Raw genomic sequence first — 15,688 nt, 5'->3', positions numbered from 1 at the left:
TACAATATCAACTTTTTCGATATTTTCATTTTTTTTAATGTCTTGATTAAAGTGTACAAGACCTCAAAAAGTTTCTACCACCATTTTGTTTTATTTCTTATTTTGTAGTGATTATCGAGACTGCAAAGATGTAAAGATGTAAAGAGACAGCGTAGCCATTTTTTTTGTTTTGTTCCCCGGTCGCATTCAATCTTACTTGTTTTTCCAACCGAATAAACATTGTACATTCAGTAAAAAATAATTCAATTAGGTAGAAAATAACTTGTCTTTGATAGCATTTATTTATTTGTTATATATATATATATATATATATTTTTTTTTTTTTTTTGTGACATTTTTTTGTACCTCTGTGGATTGTAATACAACAATCAAATTAAAAAAAATAAATAAACAAGCTTACCTCACCAAAAGTTAGCGTTCCAAGACAAATATTTGACACCTTGAGCCCCGATTTTCCCAGGTTTTTGTAGCAAAACGTTTCTTTTTTCTCGTTTGATTCAGATTCGAGAGACATGTTTCAAAGTTATTTCTCGTTGGAGCTCAACTGGAAAAATAAAAATCTTTTCAGTTTGGGGTTATGTTCTTTTGTCCACACAATAATGAAACCCACCGATGCATGCGAAGGTAGATTAAAGGAAAAAAAACACACATATATATCGCGCTTGACTTCGTGGTATGCGATCTAACTGAACGTAAGGAATTTATAGAATTTTACCAATCATCATCATCATCATAATCATCATTATCCATAGTTTAACGTCTATAGCTGTTTGACAAGTTATAAAAATTGACTTATATTGAGGATATTGCCAAGGCTGCTGCAGAGTACTGTATATATCTCTACAAAGCCACCATTTACCCATGCATGGCGTATTGTGGCTATATCTTGGCTGGTGCATCTACCACTAGATTCTTCCTTATTTAACAAGGTCTAAAAAAAAGTCTAAAATTTAATAGGTTCCGTATTATCGACCAAGATCCAACCCCTGTCGTATCACTGCAGTATTGCATCCCTCTGTTTGTTTTACAATGTATGATGGATGTATGCTGATGACCTCAAACTATTTGTGCTCTGTGTCGAACGATAAAATTGTCTCCCTAGAGAAGACGACATGATTCCATTTCCTTTGATGAAAACCAGTTTCTTTTTTTTTTTTCCTGCAAACCATCTACTAGTTTGCCAATGGTGTGCAAATCCCAAGAGCGATAAGAGCCTTCTATCATGTCTGAAAGTTACGCAATTTTCAGCAAGTGAGATCAGAGATGAGCCGCTGTACAACTCATGCGATCTACCGATGACAACAAGAAAATTGCCAGCACCACTGGATTGCCACAAATAACAGGGACGTGCCTAGGGTGATGAAAACAAAGTCTTTGGTGTGGTTTCAAGTGAGGGACACATCACGCTATGTCACATCTTCAAAGTTGGCTTGAAAGTCAAGTTTACCAGGATGTACTGAGGAGTGTAGTGATCCCTTATTGCAATCAGATGGCCGCTGGCAGATTCTGGGTGTGGCAGCAGGACTTGGTGCCGGCCTACAAGTCCACTGAGATTCAGGCTTGGCTTCAGAAGGAGTGCTACAACTTTGTACCCTTCTCTCACTCCCCACCCTCACCCCTCCCCTCCTCTCATGACCTGAACTCATTGGACTACTTCATTTGGTCATATGTCGAGAACATCACCAACAAGACCTCCCACAACAACAAAGCCAGCCTGATCGCTGCCATCCACCGAGTATTTATCAAACTCCCATCGACGCTTGTGGAAAAGGCATGCTCTCAGTTCCAGACCAGTATCAAAGTGATGATTGTGGCTGAAGGCAGCTACATTGAATAGCTGTCAGCTTTACTACATAATCAAGTTACCTGAATTAATTTTTTTCAATAAAAGGTTAAAAATAAAGCTATAATGTTGTTTTGTTTATTTTTCCACCGTGTAGGGGAGGGAGGCCTCTTCAGTCCTGGACGACAACCTTTCTAAACTGCTTAAGGAGATATGCTTTGTCTCGCACCCGGCTTTCATACTCCTTCTTTGCCTGTTAGCCAGGCGTAGAGGTGCTATCACAGGGACTCGACAGAATCACCAGTGGTTGACCTTGTTTCCTGACTAGGGCAATGAATGCTATTTTTCCCACTCCTGCCACATCCCATCCCCCTAAAAGTTCATCTCCCTTCATAACACTCCTGCAACTTATGTCTCCGATAGTAGCCCTCTACTTCAAAGTGGTACTGTGCCTTGTTTGGGATAAAAATTTAATAAAATAAAAATAAAAATTTAGCGGCAGAAAGTTGGACAGTAGTCGAGTGTACCCACCTTCTTTGCAGCAGCCTTTGCAATGTCTTCAATTAGAAAGTTGCATAGTAATCGAGTGAAGAAAATGAAGAATTGAAAGTTCCTTGAGCTGTTAAAGGTCGACCAGCAGTTATCTTCACGTGAAGATCGTCAATGCTGGAGTGTCCAGTGAACAGGGGCAGGAGAGAGAGAGAGATAGAGAGAGAAAGAAGAAGAAGAGAGAGAGAAAGAAGGAGAGAGAGAGATATGTTTTTCTTCAATGAATCCAAAGTTTGTTTTTTTTGCTGATTAACCGTGATTTCCAAAGAAATTAAAGAAATTCCTCAGATGACAAATAACCTTGTATAATTAAATAGAGCCTGGTGCATCACAAACACTTACCTGGATTCCTTTTGAAGATATCAGATCAATGAGTGTCGAAATAGTAGGCCTAAAATGGCGGCATAGTCTAGTAGAGTAAAGTTTCCACAATTGTGGATTGAACTGGAAAATGAGTTTACAATTTGACAAATGGAAATCCAATAATTCAAGATGGCTGTTTGGTTTGTTTCGACAAATGTTGAGAACATGGTAAATAAAATTGCAGTTCAACAAATGGAATTCAATAATTTAAGTTCATATAATTACTTTGCTTGATTATACGTCAAGAACATCACGAACATGACCTCCCACAACACCAAAGCCAACCTGATCGTCGCCATATTCTGCGTTTCATCCACTCTAGGACTCTTCAGGCTTAAGCCTGAAGAGTCCTGAAGAAGTGGATGAAACGCGGAATATTCAGTGTAGCTTAATCGCCATATATAGTTTATAACTTACTATATTTATATATATAAAGTTATATATATATAAATATATATATATATGCATATATATACATATATATATATATATATATATATATATATATAGATACACACATATATATGATGATTGCTGCATCTTTCCAGATGATCGCCGTCACATTGAGTTCTCCCAATCTCATCACCCATGCCATCTCAGATGACTCTGCACTCTTGCTGCAGATTTGCACATATTGAGGCAGATTTGACATACAAATTGAGCAATTTCCACTGAGTTGACTTCCTCTGGAGGTTGAAGGGTATTCCTATAAACAATCACATGTCTTCTCAAACCAGCAGTAGACTTTCAAACTTTGCTGTATATTAAACAGATCGTTTGGTTCAGGCTAATAGGTGCAAAGTTGACCTGAACAGGATTTTGTGCGACTGAAGGTGATTGACGTAGCCGGCTTTTAACAAAAGCACTCGTTCACAAGTGTTGCATTTTCAGCTCTGTGTGTTAACATCATCAATTAAACTTTTGCGAAGATCTCGCTTCAAATTGCTTTCTTTTCTTTAGAGCATCACAACTTTCACGTACAAGCTTTCGCCACTTCGGCTTTTGTAGAGTAAGTTCTTCCCATGTGTCGATGTTGATTTGTAAGACTTTCAAATCATTCTTTGTAGAGCCCTGAACTTTTTCCTAGGCTTGTGTTGAGGGCGCTTGCCATTTTCCAGCTTCCTGTAAAATATTTGTTTTGGCAGCATACAACCTTTCATTCAAACCAGGTGACCCACCCAATGCATGTGAGATCTGATTACAAGGGTCTCAACACTAGAGCAACATACTCTCACAAGGATTTCAGTATCAAGTACTTGTGCTTGCTACTTAATGTTTAAGATACATCTCAAGCATTTTTGGTGAAATCGTTCAAGCCATTTAATGTGCCTTTGATGCAATGTTCATGTCTCCGATGAATACAACAGTGTGGTTAGCACACAGGTCTTGTAAACGCAGATCTTAGTCCTGTCTGTGATGCCACGATCGGACCACACTCTATTCTCCAACCTTCCAAAAGCTACAGATGCCTTCTGAATTCATCTGCAGATTTCAGTGTCGAGACAGTCATCTCTCGACAGAGAACTACCAAGGTAGACAAATGAATCAACTACTCCTAGTCTAGCACCACAGACCATGATGTTCGGCTCCACATATGACTGACCCAGTGCAGGAGTGAATATCACCTTTTTTTGAGACAGACTGATCCTCAGACCAAAGACAGTGCAGGAGTCAGCAAAGCTATCCATTATATGCTGCATATCAGTCTCAGTATGCGACAAAAAAAACAGTAACTCCTTAACCAAGACATGATGCAGCTTGGTTCTGGCATTAAATCTTCTAAGATTAAAAATGTGACCTGTGGTTCGAAACTTTAACATGACACCCTTATCGCAACCTCGAAACACATGAGCAAGTAGAGCAGCAAAATTTATAGAGAAAAGAATAGGAGCAGGAATATCACCTTGTTTGACACCATTGTCAACTGGGATTTCATCAGACAATTTTCCGTTAAACGAGACTCGATCTTTCATGTCTCTGTGCAGTTCCTTGAATATTCTAACAAAGGTTGGAGAACACTCTACTTTCTCTAAGATCAACTAGAGAGCATCTCTGTTAACGGTGTCAAATGCTTTGGTTAGATCCACAAACACTTGATACAGCGGTATCTGTTGTTCAATACATTTCTCCTGGACTTGCCGGACTGAAAAATCATATCCATAGTTCCTCTGCCAGACCTAAAGCCACTTTGTGACCATGGAATAGCATTAGGACAAACATCCTCCAGTAACCTTTTGTATTGCATGTCTGGTATTCTGCACAACTACTTGTCCAGCACCCCCTCACTCATCCACCCTAACTGAAACTTTTAAATAAAATAAAATGAAATGACAGCTCAAGCAAAAGTTACGTTTAAACCAGGACCAAACTCAAAGAAAACCAACCTGCCTCCTCCCTTGAGGCTTGCATTTACTAATATCCGCGGGCTTAGAACTAACTTAGATGATGTTGAGTCATTTCTCCTTGTAAACACCCCGGATATCTTAGCATTAAGTGAAACTAACCTTCACTCCTCCATACCCTCTAACCACTTTAACATGCCTGGTTATCTCCCACTCTACCGTAAGGACTCGGACAGACATATGCATGGACTTGGAGTCTATATTCGAAACACCCTCCCCCTAACTAGAGAAATAAAACTAGAATCAGAGGGCCAGGCCTTTATGTGCTTCAGACTAAATATGCAACACAATATTAGCTACTTATATTTTCTCTACCGCTCTCCCTCAAACCAAGACTGTACCCTAATAAACAAAGTCTCAGACAGCATAGATATAGCACTCTCCCTCGATACTAGCGCACAAATACATGTATTTGGTGACTTCAATGTCCACCACAGTAACTGGCTAGGATTCTCAAATCACACAGACGTAGCTGGTAGCGCCACATATAGCTTCTCTATATCTCATTCCCTATCTCAGATGGTTACATTTCCGACACGTTTCCCAGACCAGCACGATCAACATGCCTCACTTCTAGATCTCTTTCTGACAACAGTTCCCAATGACTGTACAACAAATGCCCATAGCCCACTCGGGAATGCTGATCACGCTGTGATAATGGTAGAAATCAGCCTAAATTCTCGCCCTAAAACTGAAGACCCACTACTCAAAACAACGAGGTATTACAAAAAGGCTGATTGGGAAGCCATCAGGGAGCTCATCAGAGATGCCCCATGGCAAAATATCTTTACTCTTCCAGCGGAACAGTGTGCAAATGAGACAACTGAATGGTTCAAAACTGCTATTGAAGCACATGTTCCCGCACGGAAATACTATAGCAAGCCCCACTCCCCCCAATGGTTTACTTCTGCTTGTGCAGCTGCCATTTGTCAAAGGCAGCATGCGTTCCGCAGATTCAACGGACATAAGTCCAGCTCAAATAAACAGAAGTTTATAGAAGCTAGAAATAATTGTAAGAGAGTGATAGACACAGCTAAGTCAGATTACTCTGAAACCACCAGAAAGCGCATCGAAGCACAGAAATTAGGAACCCGGGATTTTTGGAAAATCTACAACAGCGTAGTTAATAATGGACAGTCAATTATTCCCCCACTAACAAACAATCATGAGGTTGCTTGCACGGCAACTGACAAGGCTAATCTGCTTGCCAGTCGGTTTGCCTCAAACTCCACACTGAACTCGGTACACCACTCACTCCCTGATTTTCCTCTGCGAACAGACGCCACACTTGACGACTTGAAAATCACCCCTTCTCAGGTACATGCTATTATAAAAAACCTAGACACCTCTAAAGCATGTGGACCAGATCTCATCCCGGCTGTGCTATTAAAAAAATGCTCTGCCGAGGTTGCTCCAGTTCTGTCCAAACTTTACAATAAATGCCTTAACGAATCTTGTTTTCCCGACTGCTGGAAAACCGCCTCTGTGGTACCAGTCTTCAAGAATTCTGGTGAAAGAACTGACCCACTAAATTATCGCCCCATTAGCCTCCTCCCGCTTTTCGCCAAAATATTTGAGTCCTTAGTTAATAAAGCCCTAGTCCAGCACCTAACAGCTGCTAAACTCTTGACTGACAAACAATATGGATTCAGGCAAGCCCGTTCAACAGCAGATATCTTAACTGTAGTTTCTGAACGTATATACCGTTCATTGGATAAAACAGGGGAGGGTAGAGCGGTGGCCCTTGATATATCTAAGGCTTTTGACAGGGTATGGCACGATGGTCTTCTAAGGAAAATTAGATCATATGGAATCACTGGAAGAATTCATAACGTAATTAAATCCTTCTTAAGTAATAGAAAAATCAAAGTTGTCCTCGACGGACGTACATCCAAACAATATGACATAAATGCGGGAGTGCCTCAGGGGTCTATCCTTGGACCTCTATTGTTCCTGATATTCATAAACGACCTCCCTGATAATATTGTTTCGGAGATGGGTATATTTGCCGATGACACCACTCTCTATAACAGATATGAGGGGAAAACAAATGAACACATATCCAAGAAAATGGCAGAAACACTAGAGGATGACCTCCAATCCGTAGTGGAATGGGGACAAAAATGGTTGGTCTCATTCAATGCTGCTAAGACTAAGCTTGTTTCCTTCAATAACTACAAGAAACCTTCTCTACCACCAATAGCAATGGCCAAGAACACATTGCCTGAAAGTACTTCTTTTAAACTCTTCGGCCTAACGTTTACAGGGAATATGAACTGGAATAGATACATTGAGAGCATTGCCAAGGCTGCTGCAAGGAAGGTTGGCTCCCTCTACCGTGCTAGAAAACTACTTACGCCTGCCAGTATCCTATACCTCTATAAGGCAACCATTCGCCCATGTATGGAGTACTGTTGTCACATCTGGGCTGGTGCATCTGCTGCTTGTCTCTCGCTCCTGGACAGGGTTCAAAAAAGAGTCGCAAACCTGATAGGTCCTGAACTGTCATCTGGGCTTCAACCTCTGTCCCATCGACGAGATGTTGCATCCCTCTGCCTGTTCTACAAATACTTTAATGGTGAATGCTCTGACGAAATGCAAACACTTGTACCTCCCCGACGTAACTACCCCCGACAAACCCGACAAGCTACTAAGTCTCATCCCTTTACAGTGGAGATCCCTAGGTGCAAGAAAGCCTTTTACTCCAATAGTTTCTTCCCCAGAACTGCGGGTCTTTGGAACTCGCTTCCGGGATTCTGCTTTCCCAACTGCAATGATATGCAGAAGTTCAAGTGTAATGTTAACAAACATCTTTCTACTCTTCTCCCTTCATAATGACCCCGCTAATTAATCCCCTAATAGTAGCCCCCTGCTTCAAAGTGGCACTGTGCCTTGTTTGGGGTGAAAATTGAATAAAAAAAAAAAAAAAAAAAAAAACCTGTTTAATAGAAGTCGTGCAAGAACTTTCCCAGCAGCTTCCAAAAGTGTGATCCTACGGTAGTGGTCATAAACATTTTTCTGTCCCTTTCCTTTAAAGAGGGTCACCAAGACACCATCAATCCAATCCTGTGGAACAGGAGCACCTTCCTAGATTTCCTCAACAAAACCAAGGATAGCATTAGCAATATTCACACCTCCAATCCTAAGAAGCTCCACTGGAACACCATCCAAACCAGGTGCCTTGCCATTGTTGATTTGTGCTATAGCCAACTGCACCTCAACCAGATTAGGCAAACGATCCATTCTGAATATGATATCACATTGTGGTAGGTTATCAATTGCATCAGTATCTACTGCTGAGGGATTGTGAAACACATCAGTAAAGTGCTCTTGCTATCTTTTCAAGATATTTTCTGGATGCTTAATGACAACAGAACCATCTTTCAACAATAGGGCAGATATTGAAGAGGTAGGAGGACCAAATACTTGGCGCAAGAGTCCATAAAATTCCTTTGAATTCTTTGTGTCAAACGCCTTTGGGATCTGCTCCGTTATATTCATCCGCCATTGGTTTTTCATTTTTCTTAGCTCACGTTGCAATGTGGCTTTGACCTCTTTGTATTGTCACAAATTAGTTGTATGATCAGAATGATCTTCATGAAGTAAAGATTCATAAATTGTCTGTTTATTCATCAGCAACTGATCAATTTCAACATTGTTGTCGTCACACCAGTCGTTGTTCTTATCCCTCTTGAAACCAAGAGCTTCAGCACCAGCAGAATAAACCTAAGTCTCAAAATTCACCCATGTACCATCAAATGCAAGATTATCGAAATTTTCTGCCATACTCTTTTGAACTTCAGGCAACTTTAATTGGCGACATCAATACGGCTAGGCACCTTAACGCCACTATGACAAACTTTCTTACAGGTTTGTAGATTAAATTTTCCTCTCACCAACTTGTGATTGGTGTCACAATCAGCACTGTGCATGACACCAATAGCATATGCATCTCGAATGTTGCATTTTCGAGTTATGATGAAGTCAATTAGGTGACCATGCTTTGAATGTGAATGTATCCAAGTAGCTTTGTGCTTCAGCTTATGGCAAAAAAAGTGTTACAGATAGCAAGATTAAATTCTGAACACAGCTCTAGTAGCTTAAGGCCATTAGCATTCATGGTACCGATACCATAGCGGTCAAGAACACCCCAGGTCTCATAGTCTTTCCCAACACGGGCATTGAAATCACCAAGAATAACAAGTTTTTCATTAATTGGTGTAGATGCAACAATTGAGTGCAGAGACTCATAGAAACACAAGATGTCATCTTCATTTGCTTGAAGGGTTGGTGCATAGACCAAAAGAATAATGATGAATCTGTTGTGTGAGAGAGGAAAACGAAGTTTCATGATGCGGTCAGAAATACTGAAAGGAAATTCCATAGTATCAACCAAGGATGTTTTAATCGCAAATCCATTTCTACAGCTACCCTTCGGTTTACCAATCCAGAAGAGAGTGTAGCCTGATGATACCTCCGTCATCTGATCTTCTCCTGAGAATGGGTCTCTGATAGAGCAGCAATAGCTATATCAAGTCTCCGAAGCTCTGCAGTGACAAGCACTGTCCTGCGCTCTGGACGGTTGGATGACCCTTTATCAAGAAGAGTGCGTACATTCCAACAGCATAAATTGAATTTTACTCCTTTTTGGAGATACATTTTTGTTTTCTTCCTGCTTACATGAACCACAGTTAGCCGCAGGAAACTAACCAGTGATAGTATGACAGACAATTTTTAGTGCACCTTTTCTAGCACTTTCCCAAGACATTGGGTGAACAGTGCTCTCCCTGAATAGGGCTGTACAGTCACAGGAACCCTCACTTGGAGGTAGCCTCATGTGAAGGCACAACAATGATGTAAAGATAGGGTTCCTGTCGCCTCTGTGCAGATTTGTGACTGTGTACCTCCAACTGGTCAAGTCTGTACACGTTGTCACTTCTCCATTGCCATAGGACTTGCAATAGAAAAGAACGACAGATAAAGATAAGATAGAAAAAGATAAAAGATAGATCTCAAGTAACATCTGTACATTGTTATATTAAAGTGACAAGCGCTTGTACGACACGAGTGCCACTCGCTAAGTCTCCGCAACAATAACCCAGTGACAAGCCATTGCAAGATGACTGGTAATTGCTTTGAGCGCAGATTTCTTGTAAGAGTTATCCTCTCCTAGAAGGATTGCCTTCACCATGGCTTGCAGGAGCTCCTTCTATCTCGTTAATTTCATTTACACATGACTGGGACTTAGTTATGCCAGTGGGTTATGAATGCTGCAGTCAGCGGGGCCTAAGCTGCTCTGGAGGTTTCTGTCAGGGTTACCTCACTCTTAACCTTGGTTCAAAAACTTTATCCCACAAGGCAGTGCGGATCCAGTCATATATAGCTTCTCCCAATCTAATCATCCCCCCCCGCGCACATCGTAAGTTCTGCTACACTAACGGGGCTCTGGTGAATGGTGAGTGTTCAGTGCCAGAAAACTGAAAACATGTATATACATATATATATATATACATATGTACATATACATATATACATATACATATATATTAAATAGAGATACGAAATAAGGTAAATATATACATCTTTAAATAATTCTTTGCAAGGATGCGATAGAGGTAAAATGGTTTCGCTTGTATTATTTTCCTTATAAGGGAAATGTTTTCCATAATGTTTTATTGTTAAAGTGTTTTTTATTCAATAAGTCTGAAGAAAGGCTGTTCTTGTGAAAATTTTCAAATGACATAATGTTTGAATTTGTCCGAATGGTCTTGAAACAATTGTAACTAACAATGAAATACACTATTTGTTGCTATCAACCCATTCTTTGAAGTCTTTGTTTTTGTTAAAACAGTATATATATATATATATATATATATATATATATATATATATATATATATATATATATAATGGTGAGAAGCCTTGACTGTCATTTGGGCAGTCGGGTTTTGATCCTGGCTTGAGGCAGTTGCCTGTCTAGCCGCACTGATGAGCTGTGACACAGCGAAACAGTACTGTATGTGGGCGACTATAATGCCCCCTATCTTGGGTGGAGCATATCGGGAAATGATATACAACTGCCGTTAGCATAGTAAGCGACGCTCTTTGTGTAAACAAATCAAGCAGAGGCATTTGGACGATGTCAAAACATTGTTAATTCATTACCCACACAGCAGCAGCCGTACAGTGTAATTGTGAGAAGCCTTGACTGTCATTTAAGCGGTCGGGTTTCGATCCTGGCTTGAGGCAGTTGCCTGTCTAGCCGCACTGATGAGCTGTGAAACAGCGAAACAGTACTGTATGTGGATGACTCTCTCTCTCTCTCTCTCTCTCTCTCTCTCTCTATATATATATATATATATATATATATATATATATATATATATATATATATATATATATATATATGCTAGCTAACTTACTACCGATGTAGGGACTCTTTTATACAAGGTGGAACGATAAAAGTGTCGCCTTACTGAAAAGAACACTATTATGAAAGGACTTTTTGACATATGTTCAACTTCCTGTCCAAGTATGGTATTTTCATAGGAGACTGCATTTCTTTCTTTGGTTATCTGCAACGCATGTACAATTTATTTGCTGTGTCAATGAAGCAATGGGCTATTGTGAAGAAGCACCTGATCCAGCTTACCATTAAAAACTTTTCAAAAACAAGATGGGAAACAAAGGTAGGAGCTGTTAAGTCGATGCATTTTCAGACAACAGAGATTTTGGAAGTGATTGAAGAATTAGAACGAGTGTCTCTCGATAGTCCAGATGGAGTTATCAGCACGGAATGTCGAACTGGTGTTTCCTTGTTTCTTTGATTACCTGTTTTAAATAAAAATTATAAGTAAAAAGTTACAGAGTCCTTCGATATGAATCGATGGCCAGATTTCTCGAATCAAGGCTAGCATGTCATTTTTTTTTTTTTTTACAATATAGACAGGAAGGATTTACAGTTATTGAATTTAAAGCAAGTGGATTTGCTGATGAGCTTAAAGAGAATTGCGCAAAAAATTATTGTAAACCTTGTCACGATCGAAAAGATTAAAATGATGTAGTCATTTATTAGTATTTAAATCCGATAAAAACCTGAGATCCTAATTTTTTCTGGGTACTGTTAAAAATATAAATAGATCTTTAAAAACATCATCGTGAAAAGATTAAATTCTCTAGTAAAGAAATTAACTCCGGGTCTGTTTTCTTAATAATCAAAATTTTTTTTTTTTCTGATCAATTTACCGTGAAACATTAACGAAGGTCGTGTATTATTATATTCGCTCACTCATTGCGGTAAGAAACTCATATCTCCAGAGACATGTGTCATTTTTCATTCGAGATAGAGTTATCAACACGGAATATCGAACTTTAACAACTTGTTTGCTTGATTGCCTGGTATGATTTGTAGGCTCAGATACCTTTAAATTCAAAGGAAATAAAAGAAAACAATAAAGCCGCTTTGGTAGGCTTTATGTGTACAAATAAAATAATTCTTACACGGGTTAAATTCTGGTATTAACGGAATATTTTTTTTTTATCAAGGAAACTTCGGTTGAATAATCTTTCCTGTAGGTCACATGTGCCAATAATCTGCTCGTCTTGACGGCAAAATTAATTTCTGTCTTTTACAGAAAAGAAATCCTCAAAACTCAACCGGTTTCTGTTAATCCTTTAAAGACTAACTTCGCAGTCGATAAAACCTTGTTGCTTTTTAATAACTGAGACTAATTTTCCAGTAGATAAAACCTTGTTGCTTTTTAATAACTGGAACAAAATTACGATAAAAATTTAGTAAGTCTTTTTCTAAAGGATAAAAAAAACGTGACGAATTTAACGTCAAAATCTCTTTGATGGAGCTCGAAATAAAACCTCCTCCTCGCAAGCAGGGGATCTGACGAAAATGGGGAAAAGTTTTTTCTTCCTCCCTTCTTCACCCCCCTCTGGAGAGAGGGAGGGGGAGTAACAGACTGCTGGAAGGGAATTATAACGATGATGATGATGATGGAATTGACCTGCAAATGGCCAGTCAAAGAGTGCGTTCCTTTCCCTAAATGTCGAGATGTTGAATATGTGTATATAAAAAATAAATAAAAATTATTTCTTAACTAAAATTTCAACAAATTGAAACTAACTAAAAACTTTCGTCAGAACTCCATGTTTCAAGAAAGGCTGGCTGACTTATCTATTAGAAGCATTGAACATTAACTAAGATGAGAAACTGACATGAAGAATTTAGTAGAGCACTTTGCAACAGAAAAAGCCAGAATAGTGAAACTTTTACTCATAAGGTTGGCAGAGACACAAATTTTCTACAATTTCGGTTTTCATTTTTAGTCAAATTTGTTTGGCTAAAGATTTCTTCCGAATGTATTTGTTGCTCCAGGATGCACAAACTTTTTGTGTGACTGAAACCTGTTTTAATTTTGAAGGAATTTTCATCGAGAGGGTATTTTTTAATTTTTTTTTTTTTTTTACATATGCACATTCTTGTCAATATTTTAACGGACTTTTAAAAAAAGTAGTTGGTACTTCTATATTTTTTGCAGGCACCTGTCGTTAAAATCAGAGGGAGAAATCAGTATTTTAAAGTATGACTGAAGTAGGAAATAAATAACAAAAACATTTTTAAATTGCTATATTAAAATTATATTCTCTTACACAGACTTTTCAATAAATATCTTTACAATTATATTTTGAAACATTTTTACACAATAAATGTTTTGGTTTTCAAATGGCACCGCAGCGCCCAGTTTAAACAATTATGAATGTGTCATTTTCATTTTCTGTTTTTAATGATAAAGATATATATATATATACGTTTCATCAAAAACTTTTCAGTTTTCATTAATTAAATCGAAATTAAACAATTATGGATATGTGTTCTATTTCACTTTCTTTCTTTTTTTTTTATGGCAATTTAACCCCAAACAAGGCACATTCCCACTTTGCTGTAGGGGGTTACTATCAGGGATATAAGCTACAGGGGTACTATGTGGGGAGTTGGGCAGCAAGATGTCAGTTCACGTTACACTTGAACTTCTGCATGTCAGTACAGTTGGGGAAGCAGGCACTCGGAAGGAAATCCCAAAGTCCAGTGGTTCTAGGGAAGAAAGTACTGGAGTAGAAAGCTCTCTTACATCTAGGGATCTCTACTGTGAAGGGATGAGATTTTGCTGCTTGTCAGGTTTGTCGGGAGTATTTACGCTGAGGGGGCACAAGTGCTTGCAGTTCGTCAGAGCATTCACCATTTTTATACTTGTAGAACAGGTAGAGAGATGCTATATTTCGTTGATGGGACAGAGACTGAAGCTTAGATGACAGTTCAGGACCTATTAGGTTGGCGACTCTCTTTTGAACCCTGTCTAGGAGTGAGAAACTAGTAGCAGATGCACCAACTCAAATATGACAACAATACTCCATATATGGGCGAATGATGGCCTTATAGAGGTACAGGATACTTTCGGGCGTTAGTAGTTTTCTAGCACAGTACAGAGAACCTACCTTTTTCGCAGCATTTCTGGCAATGCTCTCAATGTAATTTTTCTAACTCATGTTTCCTGTGAACGTTAGGCCGAGGAGTTTAAAAGATGTACTTTCAGATAAAGAGTCTTTGGCCATTGCTATTGGTTGTAGAGAAGGTTTCTTGTAGTTATTGAAGGAAACAAGTTTAGTCTTGGCAGCATTGAATGTGACCATCTATTTTTGTTCCCATTCCACTACAGATTGGAGGTCATCCTCTAGTGTTTCTGCCATTTCTCTAGATATGTGTTCATTTGTTTTCCTGTCGTGTTGGTTATAGAGAGTGGTGTCATCAGCATATATACCCATCTCACAGACAATTTTGTCAGGGAGGTCATTTATGAATATTAGGAATAATAGAGGTCCGAGGATAGACCCCTGGGGCACTCCCACATTTATATCATATATACGACCATCGATGACAACCTGGATTTTTCTCTTATCTAAGAAAGATTTAATTTTGTTAAAGATTCTTCCAGTGATACCGTGTGATCTGATTTTCCTGAGAAGACCTTCATACCATACCCTGTTAAAAGCCTTAGATATATCTAAAGCTACCACTCTGCCCTCCCCTGCTTTGTCAAGTGAATGGTATATACGCTCAGAGATTACAGTTAGGATGTCTGCCGTGGAACGGGCTTGCCTAAATCCATATTGTTGGTCGGTCAGAAGTTTAGCATCTGTAAGGTGATAGACTAGAGCTTGGTTAATAATGGACTCAAATATTTTGGCGAAAAGTGGGAGGAGGCTGATGGGGCGGTAATTTGCTGGGTTAGTTCTTTCGCTAGAATTCTTGAAAACTGGTACCACAGAAGCGGTTTTCTAACAATCAGGAAAGCGAGGCATTTGTTGTAAAGTTTGGAGATAACCGGCACTAATTCAGCGGAGCACTTTTTTAATAGCACAGCTGGGATGAGATCAGGTCCACATGCTTTTGAAGTGTCAAGATTTTTTATGATGGCATGCAACTGAGAAGGGGTAATTTTCAGATCATCTAGTGTGGCATCTGTCCGCAAAGGAAAGTCAGGGAGGGTTGGTTTGCAGGATCCAGTGTGAAGTTGGAGGCAAA

General features: G+C 39.1%; 1 pseudogene across 1 annotated transcript in view; it reads right to left on the bottom strand.

Annotated features, from left to right (window-relative positions):
- LOC145293713 (1-deoxyxylulose-5-phosphate synthase YajO-like) overlaps window positions 1-628 on the bottom strand; it is a 59,961-nt pseudogene extending 59,333 nt beyond the window's left edge. Inside the window, exon 1 of the transcript XR_013869753.1 lies at window positions 401-628. The product of XR_013869753.1 is annotated as a 1-deoxyxylulose-5-phosphate synthase YajO-like (transcript). The remainder of the gene's footprint in view (window positions 1-400) is intronic.
- Window positions 629-15,688: the final 15,060 nt, after the last annotated feature.

Source organism: Euprymna scolopes, chromosome 15 (genome assembly GCF_053919585.1).
Source record: "Euprymna scolopes isolate OS-2025 chromosome 15, ASM5391958v1, whole genome shotgun sequence".
Lineage (NCBI taxonomy): Eukaryota > Metazoa > Mollusca > Cephalopoda > Sepiida > Sepiolidae > Euprymna > Euprymna scolopes.
Note: the sequence above shows the minus strand (reverse complement) of the source record. Positions and strands in the feature narration are given on the sequence as shown.